Source organism: Chionomys nivalis, chromosome 14, assembly GCF_950005125.1.
Source record: "Chionomys nivalis chromosome 14, mChiNiv1.1, whole genome shotgun sequence".
Classification (NCBI taxonomy): Eukaryota; Metazoa; Chordata; class Mammalia; order Rodentia; family Cricetidae; genus Chionomys; species Chionomys nivalis.
In genome coordinates this window covers 25,505,329-25,525,098 of record NC_080099.1, presented here as the reverse complement: position 1 = coordinate 25,525,098, position 19,770 = coordinate 25,505,329, and positions in this window count along the sequence as shown.

The following is a 19,770-nucleotide window of genomic DNA, read 5'->3' as shown; positions in this document are numbered from 1 at the left end:
AACCTTTTCCAATCCTTTTCTGAATTTACCATGTGTTTTGGGTATATGCATTTATGCTTCTATGGATATGTGCACATGTTCAAAATTAAAATAAAAAACCTTAATATTTATTCCGTTGAAATTTGGAAACTTTCAACTGTTACTTAAAATAGCTCTATATTATAACCATTGTATGTGAGTTTCTCTCTCTGCCTTAGTTACAATATACTGATTTAAACGATAAGCATATAATGCTATACAATTAAGCCTCATAGATTTTCAAATAGATGATTTTAACAGGATAACAAAAACACTTCAAGTATTTAAAATTTCAAGCATAATATATAGATCTGCATATTTCCAGTGCCTACCAATCATTTTCAAACATTATAATCATCATCTATAGTAAGCAAAATTAAATAATAAATCATTTTTCATGCACTCATACTCAACTCTGTGAAGAAAATAATTCTTAATGATATCAGTAGTCTATTCTATTTCTTTATGATAGGCAATTTTTAAAAATCTTTATATTAAATGCTATAACAGAGTGGCCTCTGTGAGATGTAGATGACAAAAGTTTGGCTGATCTTAGCAATTAAACATTCTGTGTGACAGGTGTGTCCAACCCAGTCTTGATAAATATAGACAAGGAGAAAGACAGTAAATTTTTTTCTTCCTGTTTTTCATGTCTTGTACAAGAGTTTTGGCATCTCAGACTGACTGCATTTTTTTCTCATTTATTTCTTTGGACACTGTAGAGCCAATAAACGCTACAATCTCATTCTGAGAAATTTGGAATCCTTACTCATCTCTATATTGAAAACGCTAAAAAGATACTAAAAAAAACCTATCTTTTTATTTGTTCTGTTTTTTAGGTATCATTGACTTTATATAGACTCTCTATTGAATATAACAGAAACTCAAATATTTCCCCATGATGATTTTTTCCCAAGAATGTAATTAAATGAAGATTAAAGAGCACATATAGCTAGCCTGTATATTCACAGATTTAACCAACTATAAATATAATATTTAAAAAATTAATCTTATAGTGAACATTTTTTCTTTTTTCTTATACTCTCTCAAACAAAAAAAAAGTAACAATTTTTGTAGGGCATTTTTTTCCATAGGGAATTTTATATGAAATAGAGATGATTTAAAATTAAAGGAGATGTGGATGACTTAAACTCAAATTGTATGTCTTTTTTATTTTGAACTAATTCACTAGGGTACCATGAATGCCTGTGGTGGTTTCTGAGGTAGAGGTAAATTTCTTAAATTTAATAGAAATCTTTTTCCATCGGAGTTATTTCATTAGAATAGCTTGGGTTTGTAAAATTGTGACCTGAAAAAAAAGCATCCTCTTAAAATTAGCATTAGTTCTCCTTAATAAGCCAAAGCAATAAAATGGTTAAAAGTATTTATACATAGTATACTGACCTGAATATTTTGAGAGCAGGGTGGTATGATGGTTCAGTATATAGAGAGGAACATAAAAATCATAATATATAAAGGTTTAGCTTTTTGTTAAATTCTTGATCCTCAAAAATATGTTAGGCCTCTCAAGAATCTACCAAGAGAAAAATATAAAACCATTTAGCTACTTTTCAGTTGCTATGATAAGACACTGTGATCAAGGCAACCTATAGAAGAAAGACTTTATTTGGGGCTTATAGCTTCAGAGGATTAGAACCCATGACCATCAGGACAAGGAGCATGCTAGCAGGCAGGCAGGAATGATGTTGGGGCATCATTAGATCTTAAAGATTTTGCTCGATTCACAAGGCAAAGAGAAAGCTAACTAGCAATGGTGTGAGCTTTTGAAACCTCAAAGCCTTCCCCCAATGACATCCCTCCTCCAACAGGACCATAACCTCCTAATCCATCTAATGGACAAGGAAATGCTGCATAATTCCAGGTCAGGTGTTGCTGTGGTCCTTTCCCTTAATTCTTCTAACAATATGACTCAAACAAAGAGTTCATTTTGTTCAGGTTTGTCTAAATGACCTAAAGAGAAGAATTCCAGGGAAGGCCACATCGTATTTCCCACAATGCACTGGCTGTGATGCCAAGGGGCAACTAAAGCCCTGTTTCTGCTCTGCTTTTAAAGTGGTACACATTTAGGATGCGGGAGTAGTAGCTGAGAGCTCGTATCTTGTTCTGAAGCATGAAGCAAAGAAACAGAGCGATAGAGAAAGACAAATACAGACAGATAGAAACAGAGGCGGGGAGAGATTGAGAGAGAACAGAGAGAAGGAAGTTGGGAATGATGTAAGTCTTTGAAATCTTAAAGCCCACCTCCAGTGACCTACCGCCTCCAACAAGACCACACTTTTTAATCCATAATCTTCCTGAAACAATTCCACCAACTGCAGATCATTCTCATTCAAACCACCCTATTGCGGGAGAATGAGGCCATATCCAGATACTAGCTGTGTATTTTATCTCCCTTACTGAAACCTTGGCTTCACCTCTGTTTGCTCTAGGGAGATGGAAAAGAAAACAAATATGCATACAAAGTGTTTCAAATCCTATTTCCATAGGATTTTTCAGGCAGGCCATTACTAGACTGTTCAACTTTTGATTGTGTGCCTTAAATGATATATTGTCTTAATCCCTATATCTGTAAATAAGGCTTTACAGTAAAGGATTCTTGTGGATATTATTAAGATTATGTCATTGAGGGGGACCCTAACTCACAACGAAAGGAAAGAGACATTGAATGTGTTGAAAGACATACGAGAGCAGGATATTTTTGCCATCCTGAAGCACAGATTGCAGTGATGGCTCTACAAGTGGAAGTATGGCAAAGAATCCTGTCAAACACCAGAAGATATTGATGTCAAAAGAAGATTCTCATTTACATGGTTCAGACAAGCAAGGCCTTAATGATACTTTGGTTCAAATGCTTGCTCTCCAGAGTCATGAAACAAAAAGTTTTGTGATTTTAAGCAAAAAACAATCAATATCCACAATAATCAACAGGAAAGAAACAAAACAAAACAAAAACACAAAACCATGAAACTAAGAAAAACAAAACCAAATGAACCATATGTCCTTGTTTTAAGGGTCTCATAATATTACTATATTTGAAGTCAAACACCTCACTGCCTGCTACCCATGCTTTCTTATGTTATTGCTGTGGTTTTTTTCCTTGTTTCTAATCTGTGAACTCCACCTGGTACCATTCTTCTCTCCCTTTCACACGTGCTATTCATCTTTCATTTTCTTCCACTAATGCGGTAGCAATGATTTAAACAGATATTTCATTGCACTTGCAAATGCAGTTTCCATCAGCAGCAGTTGGTTAATGCCTTTTAAATTATTTCTTTTTGCTTCAGCAACTTCAGTCATCTTTCCTTTCTAGTTAGGAATTTGCACGATGATCCAATTGCTATCAGTATGCTTATTTTTTAAATGCTAACTGATTTTTAGCCAGTGATTCTGAAATGTACCAATGATGTATTTGTATTTTTTATTCTGATTTATTTCAGGGCAATAAAATGATTGTCCATTTCTCTTCCTTCATATATTACCTTATTTCTATTCTTTTAAATTTACTTAAGATATTGATACAACTATCCGGACTATTCCTAAAATTACTATATATTATTACAACAGGGGTTTGAGATGAATTCTAGAATTTGGTAAATTAATAAAAGTCGTAAATACCAAATTCTTTCTTTTTGGATCTACCAATATTGTTTTAAAATTAATTTGAGTCTCTTTTACCCATCTGTGAAACAAAGTATAATCAAATAACATACAAATGTGTATTTTTCTTGTCTTTCATCCACCCTTACTTCTCTGTACCATTAAATTTTATTGAAAGATAATATACCCTATGTTCTGTTAGCTATTTACTGAAATATTTTTCACTGATACAAAAATATGTCAAATTAAATAATTTTCCATCCCTCACCAGAGAACATCTTACATGAAACTAATTTTGTGAAGATGAAAAAAACATCTTAATTGACAATTCTAAGTATTTTTCCCATCAGTTCTTCTTAAGTAATATAATGAGGGATACACAACACCACAGAACTTTTGAAAAATCCACAATAAAAATATTAGTATAAAGCTTCTAATATATATAATAATATATATATTAATAATTATAATTCTTATAATATATATATGCATTTTTAAAAGTTTAAATGGAATCGTCCTAAAATGAGGGACAATATCTCAACTATATGCCATAAGAAATCAAGTAAAAACCTCTAGTACCAGAAATTGATTTCTTTTTGAGTTGTCCAGTAGGGTTCCATAGAATACTCCCACAATCACCAATTGGTTATTTACAATGCAAATGGTTACTCTCCAAAACATTATGATGAGACCTTGTTGCTGAAGACAACACATGCTTGAGTCTTAGAACGTGAAGATGTCAACTGATAATAAACTGGGAACTTCCTCCCCACTGGCCAGCCTTATTCATAGTGCTGGAAAGTGCCATGTGTGCTACTGTATGAGGAAATTAATCATCAGTGTCACCCAGATGCAAACCCTGAAAACTAGAATAATGACCTTTCTTGCAAGAGATGCTCATATATACAATAGGGACATCAATGTTAGGAGAACACCCAAACACTTTTTAAATTATTGAATATAATGCTCACTTAAAGAGTTAGAGTGTACTATCTGATACTGTCAGTAAAGCCAATAACCTGTCTCCAGCTAAGTTTTGGGACCTTGCAGAAAACCCACTACTAAATAAACATATTATCAGTGAAACCTAATGACTTACTGTCAAAACTATAGACCCTCTTAAGAGAAGATCCTTTTGACAGTATAGAGCAATTAACTCAGAGCCTCAAAACTAGTCAATTTTTTTTAAAGATATTTTGTAGTACTCATCCCTAAATGGATTATCTGTATCACACCCTTCCTGTTAAGGCTCATGGATCTATGTTAAAGAAAATATGAAAACATCGTAGGGGCCAGAGATGGTGGAAAACTTCAACGAAGGTTCTGAATCATCACTTTCTTCTTTTTCTAATAATATTATATTTTGTTTGCCTCTACATGCCAAGTTTTGAGCAACCAATTGGTATATGCTGAAAGGATTCTTCTCTGTGTTTTTGGAACACGGTAGAAACTTGGAGTTTAAATAATTCAAGAGACGGCTGGAGAGATGACTCAGAGGTTGAGAGCACTGGCTGCTCTTGCAGCAGCCCTTAGTTCAATCCCCAGTAACCACATGGTGGCTTACAACCATCTGCAATGAGATTTGGTGCCCTCTTCTGGCCTGTAGACATGCATGCAGACAGAACACTGTATACATAAAAAATAACTCTTAAAAAGAAAAAAAACCACTAAGAGCCTTAGGAAAAGGCCTTAGTTCTTTGACTATGATTGACAGTGGTCACCATTTATAGTTTTTTCTTGCTTGATACTTAACACACACATGTTTCAATTTCAATTTTTATGTTGAGTTCTTAAGAATTTACCTCAAGAGCTACTGTATTTTACATCTCTGCTGTACTTTTAAGTGAGGCCATTATTATATTTTACCTAGACTATTAAAGAGTCCCTTTATACTCAGTTTTTACCTATTCATCCTGACCTGTGTCCCTCTTCATGCAGTTATACTTTAAACATAAATATATGGCTTCATCCTTATCCTCAAATAGTCTATGATTTTAAAATTGAAACGGTTCTTCCTGTTGTCTGCATATCAATATGAATGTACCTTTTGCTTCTACTTTAGAATTTACTTGGCCCCTTCTGACCTTTATTTAATCTCACATGTACAATAAGTTAGTATCAACATATTAGTGCATTCTTTTATCCAAAATAGCAGAAGCATAGAATCTCAAACACTTCAGGTTCAGAAACTCTGGGAGGTAGAGGAAGTTTCTAAGACCTGTGTTGTGAGGGCATCTGTGATGACATGAAACAGAGTGCCTCTTTATTAAATCTTGGGCGGGTCTGAGGACCTGCTTTAGGAAAGGGTCCGTTAGTGATGGGCTGATTCTCAAGGAGCAGCATTAATGTCATAAAGAAAATGTATAAGAAAGGACACATGCCCTGCAGTACCAAAAAGGACTGATAACTGTTGGATTTGTATGTCCTTACCGAACTCATCAAATAAAACCCCTGCAGAGGGTGTCATCAATGCCCTCTCACATTGGCTTAGTTAGTTTCTATTGCTGTGAAGAGGCATAATAACTAAGGAAGCATAAAACAAAGCATTTAAGTGTAATCTTATCATTTCAGAGGGTGAATCCATGACCATTATTCATGGAGCAAGGTATCAATAAGGCAGACACAGTGCTAGAGCAGTAGCTGAGAGCTTACATCTGATCTACAAGAAAGAGGCAGAGAACTAAAGAGATTGAGCCTAATGTGGGCTTTTTAAAGTTCAAAGCCCACCCCTTCAACAAGTCCAAACCTCCTACTCCTTCTCAAACAGTTCCACCAACTGGGGATTGAAGGATATGAGCCTCTGGGTAGCATTATTTTTCAATTCACCACATACCTACATTCCTAGACTAGGGTAGATACACTAAGATTATGCACATATATCCTGAGGGGTCAAAGTGCTGAGTTATGTATGGTATCTATGTAGAAGAATGTGTGTTCCTTCAGAGATGAAGACAAACTGTGGTTACGGGACTCTGGCAGCATATTAACCTGTGGAGTACCCCACAGGCTTAACAGCCAGCAAGGACAATGATCAGGGTGAAGTGAGAATTCGGCCTGATATAGGTAATGGGTGCTGGGCCAGGAGTCTGATACCAATTCATGTATTTGTTTTGCTGTATTTAAGCATAGCACAGTTTTGGAAAAACAGTCTTTAGGTAACAACTAAACCAGCCCTGTGAGTACAACAAGGCTTAGGACATGTTTACATTAACATACTTGGCAAAGTTCATATGGTTTCTTCCATAAAATGGGTTCTTGTTAATTTAGAAAAAGGCTCAAGATAAAAGGCTAGGAGGAATGACTGAGATAAACATAATTCCTGGCCTGCAGATAACATAGAAGTCAGTTAGGATGTCATAAAGTACAAATGACATTTCTCACAAGGATGAGTTTTATGACCTAGAAGCAATGTCCAAGGTTTTAGGAGAAAAGAGTCTGGGATAAGTAAAACATAAATTCTGGAAGATACGGTGGAGCCTCAATCATCAGACAGCAAAGGAAAATCAAGCTGAAACCTACATCCATTCCAAGCATCCAGGAGGAGTACAGGATAAGCATCTCTTTCCTTTGAGGGATGCCTGCAAGTTTAACCTTCCTAGCTTCTCCAATGCTTGTCTGTGTTCCCAAGCACTTTATGTTCATCACTTTAATGGAAACTGTAACAGAAAATACTTATATTGTATTGATATATACATTGTATTGATATTGTATATTTACTATATTGCAGTATACATTTCTACCTCTGATTAAGATACTTATATATTGTTTGTGTATTGATATATATTTACTATATTGCAGTGTATATTTGTACATTGTTTATATTTGGAGGTCATTGTCCTCATTTGTTTCACAGTTGTTTATTGTCTTAGTCTTTAAGTTAGATAGGTATTGAGAATTATATAGATCAATAGCATTCTAAGTTTGTCATTTATAATTAGACTAATCAGGTTCCTTAGATACATAGAGATTATATTCAGTATAGATAGATAATCTTCAACCTCTTCATAGAGCTGTAGAAAATGACCTTTAATCTAACTCATAGTTTTGTGGTAGTGAGACACAATTGCTCCTGGCAACACTGATCTATTCCCGAGAGAATGTTGAGCATCAAAGACACTCCACCTGAAGCCTTTTTTTCTTGGCTGAACTGGCCTTTGGGCAAAGAAATGCCCATACCTCAACCACTGACAGAGATACAGAGTATGCATGAATGGAAAAAACAGGACTGTCATATCCTGCCAAGACAGGGTAAGATAGTTTTGACAAGTTTCTTGCCTTTGAAAATGGTATGTCAGTTATGTTAGGCCTTAGCCAAAGTTGGTTGCTTCAATGCTGCAAACATGACCTTGGATGATTGTCCAGGTAGCTAGTTGTCTCTGTGATTTGTTGCATGTTTTGGAAGTTGTTGATTGCACTTCCTAATTACTCAGGTAACATTATTTTCCTTCTCAGATCTTCGATGGGGTTGAAGACTATATAAATGTAGTTACTTTCCACTCATGACTTGGCCAAGCTATCTATTATATAAGACTTAAGCTAGTTAGAATAGGATATTTGTACTTATTGTATATAATTTCATAATAGGTTTAGAATTCTCTTACTTAAACAAAAGGGGGAGGTGTTGCAGGAGCTCCTTACGCTCCTTCAGCCAATAGCCGCTGAGATACCAGCCCATTGGAATGTGGTCTATCCCCTTTTTAAAAAGCAGCCACTTCCCTCTCCTCTCTCTCTGGCTTCTGGCTCCGCTTCCGGCAACTAGGCTCCTTTCCTGACTGATTATGTGGAAATAGTAGTTTTAGCAACATTCAATATTAAGTCTGTGTTTAATGAATCAGGAACTATGATGGTTAATTTAATAGTCAACTTGACATAACCTAGAGTCACTTGAAAAATGTTCCTCAATGATGGATTGTCAGGTTGGCCTATAGGAAAGTCTGAGGGGGTTTGTCTTGATTATGTTACTGGATACAGGAAGACCAAAAGTGGACTTCTCAATTCCTTTTTAGTTCTTAGATTTCTTTTTAAAAAATTTAATATGAACTGAGAACAGTCATTCATGACTATGTTTCTGTTTCCTAATTGTGAGTGCAGCAGTGGTCTTGAGCTCCTGCCACTGTGATTTTTATGCAATGCTGGTCTGTAACCTAAAATTATGAACTTTGAAAATAAACCTTCTCTCCCCTAATTTGCTTTTATCAGAGTAGTTTTTAATCACATGAACAGAAAATAAAGATGAGAAAATATCTTTAATGCTATGATTTTTTAATAAATACATTTTTTTTTTATTTTTCGAGACAGGGTTTCTCTGTAGCTTTTAGTTCCTGTCCTGGAACTAGCTCTTGTAGACCAGGCTGGCCTAGAACTCTCAGAGATCTGCCTGCCTCTGCCTCCCGAGTGCTGGGATTAAAGACGTGCGCCACCATCGCCCGGCTAATGAATACATATTTTAAGAAGTTGTGTTGCAGAAGTTCCTTCTCCAGGATCATGTCTGCCTGCATGTTGTCATTGCCCCACCATGATGATAATAGACTGAGCTTGTTAGATTTCAAATTAAATGTTTTCCTTTATAAAAGTTGCCATGATCATGGTGTCTCTTCACAGTAATAGAAACCCTCACTAAGACAGTCTCTTTACATATCACTAAGGAGTGGCATCAATTCACCTAAGTATCAAAGGGACCCTCCTAAGAACTACTTCTTTATTGGGAGATCAACCAACATAGGACCCTTAAAATACAGAAAGACCAGGGTTTTGTACAATCCCACAATAAACACCAACTCAAAGCTGAGGCAACCATAGGAATGGATTCTGCCAGAAATAGACTCCACTGGTAGGCACTTGAAGGTAATAAGCCAGAGCTGAAGTTTGATATGGGATGAACTTTGTCAGTACAAAGCAGAAGCCAGTTGTGGTGGCACACATTGGTAGGATTTGCTGAAATAGGCGGAGGCAGGAGGATCATGAGTTTGAGGCCACCCTGGGCTTGGAAGCCGGCTCTTAAAGTTGCTGTGCCAACAAACAGAGCCTCTCTGAAAAAATGTGGCTATCAATAAGTCATGCATATCTCTGCTCTTTTATGCCTAGGATCCCTTCTCAAAGTCTCTCAGATTTTATGGGGATGTAGTTGCTCATGTTGGTGCCATTATGTAAAAGGAGACTGCTCTTTTGCTCCCAGCTGCCCAGATACAAATAATCACACAAAAACAATATTAATTGTAGCCGGGCTATGTTGGTTCATACATATAATTCCAGCACTCAGGAGGCAGAGGCATGTGGATCTCTATGAGTCTGAGGCCAGACTGGTCTACAAGAGCTAGTTCCAGGACAGATCCCAAAGCTACAGAGAAATCCTGTCTTGGCATTTGTACCTTGGTATGATAAAAAATTGGCACATAGGGCTCAGAAAGTGAATGAATGGAGGTTTGAGTCTATATGTAATTGGCTGTTCAAAAGGTAAACTGACCCATTTCTAGGTGAAATTAACACACAAAACAAACAAAATGTTTACTACATATGTTAAAAAAAAGTTCCTAAGCCAGATGCCAGGGACCTGTAATGATTTTCTTGGGCAGGAGTCTGGATATCAGCAGGTCTCCAGAGAAGTCCTGTTTATAGTAAGGAGTTTGGATCACAAGCCAGGCTCAGGAGTGTTTGGTTTGGAAGATGAATCTGGCAGCTGTAACCCTATACCCCTGTGTTACCTCATATGACAGCCTTCTCACTGCAAAATTGGCTAGAACAAAAGCAGCCTTGTCCTGAACTCTAATTCAACGTTAAATGAGACAATATATATAACATGTCTAGATTGCTATATACAATTCTATAAATTTATATACATTATTTATTGTAAGCTTAGATGTTCATGAGCTTTAAAATATTTTTTAGAACAGTATTATAGAGAAACAAAGGCTGTCTGGGTGAATACCAAGCCTAGGCCAAAATGGCTGATGCTGGACATTAGGTGGGGGATGAGTCAGCACAAAATGGCTGACATCAGATGACCAGGCAACCGAAAAGTAAACAGTGATGTGATCTGTTATAAATCTGTCACTGGAAGACTGCTTTCATGTGATTTCAGATAAGTAAGAGGTAAGTTCCTCGCCTTGGTCCTTTCCTTTTGTCTGGGAGCCTGTGCAGGTCAGTGTGTACTGTGCCTATGTGCAGCCTGTGTGTATGGGCCTGTTTGAACACAGCACATGTATGAGAGCATTGCTAGATGCCTGCCAGGATCTGACTGCCTAGCAGCTTGTATGCTGATAAATAAAGTATTTATCTGTCTCTCACTCTAAAAATTACCTTCAATGTCCTGAGTGCACATAACCCTTCCCTGTTGCTGGCATCAGAACTTGGACCTTACAAGGTAATTTGTAAGTGTAAGTATTTTAAAGCACTTCATTTAAAAAAGTTTGTGATGCCTCATCAGATTTAGAGAAATGCTAATAGAAATGCGAATGTTTCTCACTGGTGTTTACTTTATCAGTCACTGATCTGTGTGGCCATGAGCAAACCTACTTCCATTCTATTCCATCCTGATTTCAAATAAGATACTTTTACTGGGAGAGGAATGCACTTGTATCTTCCTAAAGATTTAAAAAACTTCCAATAGTCTATGTTTTATAAGGTAAAAGGTTTAATCTTCATTCCATCAGGAGAGAATTGGCCAGCATCAGCCTGAAACCTTAGGCATTGAAGAGGATTTATTGGCATTTCTACAATTTATTTTCACTTTTCACCTTTTTGTCACATTGAAAGAAAAATGGCCTGATAATATTTTCTGTTACATGAACTCCAGGTAAAACAAACATTTATGCTAGTCTCAAACAAAATTAATTCTAATAATGCTTCTGTAAAGCTAAATTCTCTGGGCTTTGAGACACAAATATAAGTTCTGTCCTTTAAGAAGATGCTTTTAATTATTTTTAGCAATTGAAGATAGACTTAATGCAATTAAAACTCACAAGCTGTTGGGCTGGAGAGAGAGTTTAGCTTTAAGAGCACTGGCTGCTCTCCCAGAGGACCTGTATTCAATACCAGCACCCACAAGGCAGCTCCCAAGTATCTATAACTCCAGTCAGGGGATCTGACACCTTTTCCTGTCCTGTATAGGCATTGTATGCATAAAGGCATACACATACAGGTAAAACACACATACACATAAAATTTTTAAAAAATAATGAAGAATATCACCAAAGACTTTCTTATTGCTTGTTAGTTAGGGTTTCTATTGGTGCAAAAAAATACCAAGACCAAAAAGCAGGTTGGGGAGGAAAGAGTTTATTTGGTTCACACTTCCGCATTACTGTTCATCACTGAAAGAAGTCAGGACAGGAACTCAGCCAAGGCAGGATCTGGGAGGCAGGAGCTGATGCAGAGGCCATGGAGGGGAACTGCTTATTGGCTTGCTTCTGCTGACTTGCTCAGCCAACATTATTGTTTAGAATCGAGGACCAGTAGCACAGAGATGACACCACCCACCATGGGCTGGGCCTGCCCACATTGATCACTAAATGAAAAAATGCCTTACAGCTGGATTTCATCAAGGTGTTTCCTAAAATGAGTTTCCTTCTTCTGATGACTCTATAAAGTATAAAGCTGACACACAAAACCAGCCAATACACTGATAAACTCAGAAAATAAAACAACGGCACAGTCCCTTTTCTTGGTTGTTCACATTAATAATTGGCTTTACTATTTTATTTTGTTTTCTTTTCTTTCTTTCCTAAAATGTCCAGACTCACAGCCCTCATTTGGAATATATCATTTTTTTGTTTAGGTTTCTATCTTCATTACATTTTAGGGTTAACTTTCTTAGATATTGTAGTGATTCTCCTGCAAGCTTTACAACAAGCAGTTAAATAAAAATCATTCCCTGAAGAGACAAGAATGAAACTCAGCTCAACCCAATTTTATTGTGACTGGACTTAGAGTCTGGCCCAGATCATTTCACTTTAGTCATATTTAAGCACAGCACAATTTTGAAAAAAAAAAAAAAGTACTGAGGTTACAATTAACTCATCTCCAAGTGAACAATTTAAAACATGTTTGTAATGCATTTTCTTACAAGGTACATTTGGCTTATTTTACAAGAATGTGTACTGTTGACTCAGAGGGTCTAGGGAGGTTGACCGAGGTGAACATAATGCCTGTGGGTGTCAGGATTGGCCTGGCCCCAAGATAACATAGAAATCACTTACGCTGTTGTAAAGCACAAGTGACCTCACTCACAAGGCTGCGTTTATGAGTTAAAAACAATGTTAAAGATTTAGGAAAAAATATCTTGAAAAAGTAAAAACATAAGTTCTGGGAGATAAAGCAGAGCCTGTCTCATCAGACAGCAAAGGATCACCAGGTGGTAAAATGACCTCATTCCTAGCATTTCAGGAAGAGCAGCTTTGCAGCTTATCCCGCTGAAGAGGTAAGCTGTATGTTAAACTTTCCTGACTTAATCAGCACCTATCTGTGTGCACAATACACTTTGTTCTCTACAACACATATTCATACAAGTGTTCTTACCACTCTCTTCTTCTTTATCGCAGTATGACCAGAGAGACTTCATGTTGCTTTGTGTGCTTCCAGTGGACATATACTCAAACCTTGACATTCATATTTTTCTCCATGTGATCTGACCAATAGTTTTAAGAATTATTTACTTGGACTAATATGACAGCTATGAGTACTAAATATTCAATGAGAGTGGCATATGTTAATAGTAGAAGCCAGGAAACAGCAGCAGCAAATTATTTGTAAAGATGAGAATATAACCTCACAAAGCAGGATAGATGAATGAAACTAAGCTTAGACACACAAACCAGAGAGAAGATTCAAATCAACTCAGAAATGACAGTGGGGCAGCACAATGCTAATATAGAAGCCTAACATAGTGTAAAAGAGTGCTGCACATAGTAACATACCAACACATTAGGTAGCATAAAAGAGTGTTACAAACAGTGACATACCAACACATTAGATAGCATAAAAGAGTACTACAGACAGTGACATATCTAATGTGATAGCCTAGGAAAGAAATGAGTAAATCTTTGACATTCAAAACCTCCCAAGACAGAATCACAGAATTATGATGAAATAGAAAATCTGAACAGACCAATAATAAATAAAAATGATAAGACAATATTATTCATAACAAAAGCCTGGGCCCTAAAGGGTTTCATGCCTGTAATTCCTTCTAACATTTAAGAAAATTTAATAATAATCCTTTTTTCTTGAATTCTTTAAAAAATAGAAGAGGGAAGCTGTATTGTTTACCTTTAAATGCTGTGATAAAAACACCATGGCCAAGAAAACTTACGCAAAGTTATAACCAGTTGAGTATCAAGTATTCCAATGCTTGAGATTTATGGAAAGCATCTCCTTCAATCTACCATGTTCTACTAACTCTACCCATAGTTTTACAGTCTTATCACAATGCAAACAACATCTAGTCCAACTTCAAAAGTACCCAGTCGTTAATAGTCTCAACAATGTTTAAAACTCTAGTCTCTTGTGAGACTCAAGGCAATCTTTTATTCTTAATCCTTGTAATATAAAAAAGAAATTGAATACTTCAAATGTGCAATGGCACAGAATATATATTAACTTACTGAACTGGACAAACCAGAGTATAATGCTGGACCAAAGCAAGACTGAAACTCAACAGAGCAAGCACAAAATCCTGTAGCTTCATCTCTGAGAGCAGAGGGCTGAGATGGATCCATTCCTCTAGCTTTGATGTTTGTAAGATGCATTCCTCTCCTGGGCTTCGACTACTCCCTGTGTTCAGCTTTCCTTGACAGATGTTTCACCTTGCAGGCATCTCTAACATCTTGGGGTCTCTAACATAATTCAGGTTTCAATCTCACAGCATCATGCAATGGTCTCTCAGGGACTCCCCTGCCACATTCTGGACTCAATAGCTCTCTTTTATCATGAAATATGGAACGTGATCCATTAGCTTATATATTTTACGTAAGTCAAAGCCAAAAACACTTGGATGACAGTTCCAAGTTTGGCTGCCTGTTTGGGATGGAACCTGGCTTGGTTGAATCCCTTTTGTATCAATTTTTGTGTGTTCCTTACTAGGAGCAGAAAATGTTTAGGCCTTTTTCTTTCACAAGTTGGAAACTTAGCTGGGTGGGTTCTTTCCCTGAGGGCACCCACCCCCTTTATTCCAATGCAGTGCAGATATGTCCTTAATCTCCTTAACATGTGCATTATTTAAAGAAGAATCCACACTATTTAGATAAAGCTAACCTGCATCTTGTGTGTAAATGATTTGAATGGGCAAATAAGCAACAAGTCTTTAATATGTCCCTGTGGATACAAAATTTATTTGAATAAAAAATGAGAATGGGTCTATTTGCAGCTACAAATATATCTCTTGGCAAACTTGCATAAAACAATTTCTTTAGTGAATCTGAATAAATCTGAAAAAAATTCAGGTATTAACTAGCCCCCTTGATACAGTTTTCCTTAAAGCTGTAATGTTGACTTATGAGATCTAAGAGTAGAGGGATTTTCTTCAAAGTACAATTTTAGCATTTCTGTTTTGAAAAAATCATACTTTTTTACAATGTATTTTGATCATATTCATCCATCATTGCCTCCCTCCACCTCATGTTCCTCAACCTGTCATCCTTCCAACTCCATGTCTTCTTTTGAAAGTAAATATTAATAACACCTTAAATCCAATTAATGCTCTCATATGTGCATGGTTATGTGACCATCCATCCACTGGGGCACAGGCAACTTACCAGAGGCCAAGTCCTCAAAGGAGAAAGACTCCCTCCTTCAACAGCCCCACCCATATCAGAGGAGCTTTGGCAATTTACACAGCGCTCACAGTGAGTCTCTCCATTAGCCAATTCACACTACAAAAGGAAGCTTCTCTGACCATGGTTTAGAGCAGCATTAACTCTGGGAGTAAACATGAATGTTCAGAAGGTAGTTTGACAGCATGATCATTTACTAAATTAACAACAGTAGGTTCTATAGTGTTACTTTATTTATGTTTTAATGAATAAAGCTTACCTGAGGATCTGAGGGTAAAACTAAGCCACTAAAGGCCAGGCAGTGGTGTCACACACCTCTAATCCCAGGATTTGGGAGACAAAGGGAGATAAATCTCTGTGAATTCAAGGTCACTCTGGGCTACACAAGATAAATGCAGAAACAGATACAGGTGATGGTGGCTCACACTTTTAATCCCAGTGCTAGTGAGGCACATGCCTTTAACCCCAGCACTAAAGGGAAGCATAAAATGGGAGGAGACAGAGACTCAGGGCCCAGTCTGAAGTCTCCCAGCCTTGGTAGAGGTAAGACTTTTCTAGTGGTTTGGCTGTTTTGCTCTTCTGATCTCTAACTTTAACCCCAATATTTATCTCTGAGTTTTTATTATTCATGCACAAGGTTCCCCATAGGGCCTATGGTCTCCATAGTCATGGACTTTTGGGCATATTTATAGTGCAAGTTATGAAAACTCTCCTGTGTAGCAGGCTTTAACTCTAATTAGAATATAGTTGGTTACCCCATAACTATTATGCCATTATTGAGTTAGTGACAACCTCTTGTCCCTTGGTGTCTAAGCTATTGTTCTATTGCTATAAATAGACAGCATGACAAGGGCAACTAAGAAAAGAAAACATGTAGTTAAGGGCCTGAATATAGCTTCAGAGGTTTAGTCTATTATCATCATGGTGGGGACTATGGTGGCAGGCAGGTATGCAAGATGCTGGAGAAGTAACTAAGAGCTTCATCCTGATTTGCAGCCAGCAGGCAGAGAGAGCGGGGCTGACATGGACTTTTGAAACCTCAAAGACCACTGCCAATGACACACCCCATCCATTAGGCTACCCCAACTCTGGTAGGGTCAAGCCCTCTAACCCTTCTCACTTTGCCAACTGGGGACTAAGTGTGCGAACATATGAGTATGGAGGGCTTTCTTATTCAAACCAGTGTGTGCAGGTTACAAGATTTTTGCATAGTTTTCATGCACCTTTCATTTTGATTGAGAATTCTGCTCCTCTCTCATTTTTCTACACTTCACTCCAAAAGAAGAATCTTTAACTTCACACTTTACAAAAATTTCAAGATGTCAACATCAACAGTTTTCTCCAATCGTCTTCTCATAGTGAAAGTGGCACCTAGTTTTGATTGTCAACTTGCTATACCTTAGAAACCTCAGCTGAAGAATTTCCTCCATGGACTGGCCTATGGAGGAGTCTGTGTCACATTTTCTTAATTGCAAATTAGTTCGAGAGGTCCCAACTATGGGCAATTCCAACCTTAGGCATGTAGGCCTGAACTCTCTAAGAATGGTAGCTGGAAGAAGCCTGAAAGCAAGCAGGTGAGCCACATTTCTCCATGTTTTCTGTTCCATGCTCTTGACCCTCATTCCTTACTGATGAGATGTAACAGGTAAGATGAAATAAGCCTTTTCTTCCCTAATTTGCTTTCGACGGTGTTTTGCACATCAACTGAGAGCAAGCACACTGAGACTGAAGAGAAAGCCTGCTCCTTTGAAGCCAGCTGTTTTACAAGTCTTGGAAACATCTCATTTTAAAATATATGAAAAAGATATAGACCCAAGTCTTGCCTATGTCACCAGGGGGAAAATAAGGCTTTCCGGTCTTTAACATGTCTTAATAATTATCCCTCTAAGAAGTAATGAATATTCAGAAAATCTATAGAGGGATGACAAGGTCTTCATATGAAAATTGTTACCATTCCATCTCCCCAGTTATACCTTATCCTGGAATTGAGATTACTCAAAAGTTAGAAAAGCCCAATTCTCTGCCCACTATCATGACTTAAAATGGGAACCTGCTTCATTAAGACAAATTTAGTTAAGAAAATCCTGATAGAATCTGTTAATGGTTATCATCTGTGCATATGCTCTCAAACCGCAAATACTCTAGGAAATCTACACAAAAGATTCTCAGTCACTATTCTACCTCCACTACAGTGCTGGGAGTTTTAGGACACCCACCTGTTTTTCATGACAGTAAAAAATTCACAAGCTCTTTTCACTGCTTTCAAAGTCATCCACTTTACCCTCATAATAGCCATTCTTTCTCCACAGGTTTAGCTCATAGAGCTTCTGATGTGAAATAATCTCTTACCCTGAGCAAGAATGGTAGAGAGTATTAGTCAGTCTCTCTTTCTCAGTGTTCTAGGTACTCTGAACATGAATCCACATGTACCATAATACAACTTATGTGCATTTTTCTGCATTAGATTCAGATAATGTCTACAGAGGAGACAGAATGGTATATGTGCTGTCTTTAGAATTTTGTAGAATTCCTGCTTTAGGATGGGTGCTCAATAGACGAGTGCTGGATTCATGAGTGATCCTGGCACAACAAGTGGAGTAACTGTTAAATTGTTCAAGAGAAGCTATTTTCAGTAATCCTATTGGAAGCATACCTAAGTTTGCACGAAGGTTTCCAACACAGTTGTTTACCACCTGCATTAGCAGTCCTATAATCTTTAGAATGCTACCCCTAGGCAAAGGACCAAGCGTGCTTTGGTATCTTCCTCCCCTCCCCATCTTTCCCTCAGCCCACTTTCCTTCCTCTTTCTGTATAATGTTGATTATTTCTTACTATTTTGAAGTGTTTTGTCTGAAAAAAGATCAAATACCTAAAATTAATAACAATTCATTTCATGTATTTTTAAGCCTCTTTATCTTAGATATAGGGGTTTAGCTCTTAATGTACAAATTACATGAATTCCCTAATTTCAGTTTAATAGTTCTTCTGACAGTACATTCAGGATGGTATAGACACAGATTCCATTAAATAAGTCTATAATAAAGCCACGAGATGACTCTATCATTGACTATTGTTTGAAATGGTATCACCTGTTGACTCCATCTGTGTTTATGCTGAGGTCTGTGAAATCACAATGTCGGTGCCTTTGCGGAGCCAAACCTTCCCCTGATGCACAAGTTCTGTAATATATTGATCAGATTTCATACTATGCTTTTCTCTGTTGTAGAATGACATATGAAAAGGAGTTATACAGAACTCAGCCTATCTCAACACAACATGCTTTCACTCAATCATCTTTATTGTATCAGTGGTTAGTATACTTCCATTGTTGAAGAACCAGTTAGTTCATTAATCTATCAACCAAGGGACATTTGCATTATTTCCAAATTTCCACAGCTATAACCCTACTCACAGATTTTTCTGTGAATAAGGATACCCTTTCACTTGAGCATATTATGATCAGGAGGCCTGGTTAGAGAGTTCAGTGTACATTTAATTTGCAGGTTGTCAAGCGGCTTTCCATTTGCAATCTAATCAGTGATGCTGGGCAATTCTAGCTGCACAGATTGGCTTATTTAGGGTTTATTATGCTGGTTATATTGTACTTAGTCTAATTTGGGCACAGTGATGTGCATCGCTAAATTTGATATGCATTCCCTTAGTGTTTAATATTACACATCATTCTTGCTAGTGCTTATTTGCCAATCTTATTTTATCTGTTCACATAGCTTGCCCAAATTTGAGTTATTTACTTATTGAGAATTTGACAAGTGCTTGCACTTCAGATTCTGTGTGGTGCTGGGTTTCTGCTGAAGTTGAATCTTGAAGGCACCTGAGCCCCAGACTCTGTTGACTCAGCAGAGACAATGAGGAAAAGCATTTCTTGTCTTTGTTCCTTATTTTATTACCAACCTTCATCTGTCTAAATCGTACAGGAAAGTGCTTAATTATAAGACGTTTATTCAGAAAACTAGTCTATGCCTAAATAAGAACCGAGCGTGACGAACAGAATAGATATGTTGAAATGGAGAGAAGAAAAAAAATACACAGTCTTAAACCTCTATAAAGAACTACTGGCAACTAAGAAATGTTGAGGAATGGGTCTGTGCATTTATATCTGTTTCCTCTGCCTTTCCTTGGGTTCTTTTCCTTTTGTTTGTTTTGTCCTATTCTGATATGTTTATTTTTGTTTTATCTTATATTTCATTTCGTTTTATTATTGTCACTTAGAAGTCTGTTTATTTTACAAAGAGAGACAGAGTGGGGGTGGGGTGGAGCCAGGTGGGAAAAGAAGTGGGGAAGAACTGGCAGGAGTAGGAGCAGGAGAAACCATGTTCAGGGTATATTGCATGACAAAATCTATTTCAAA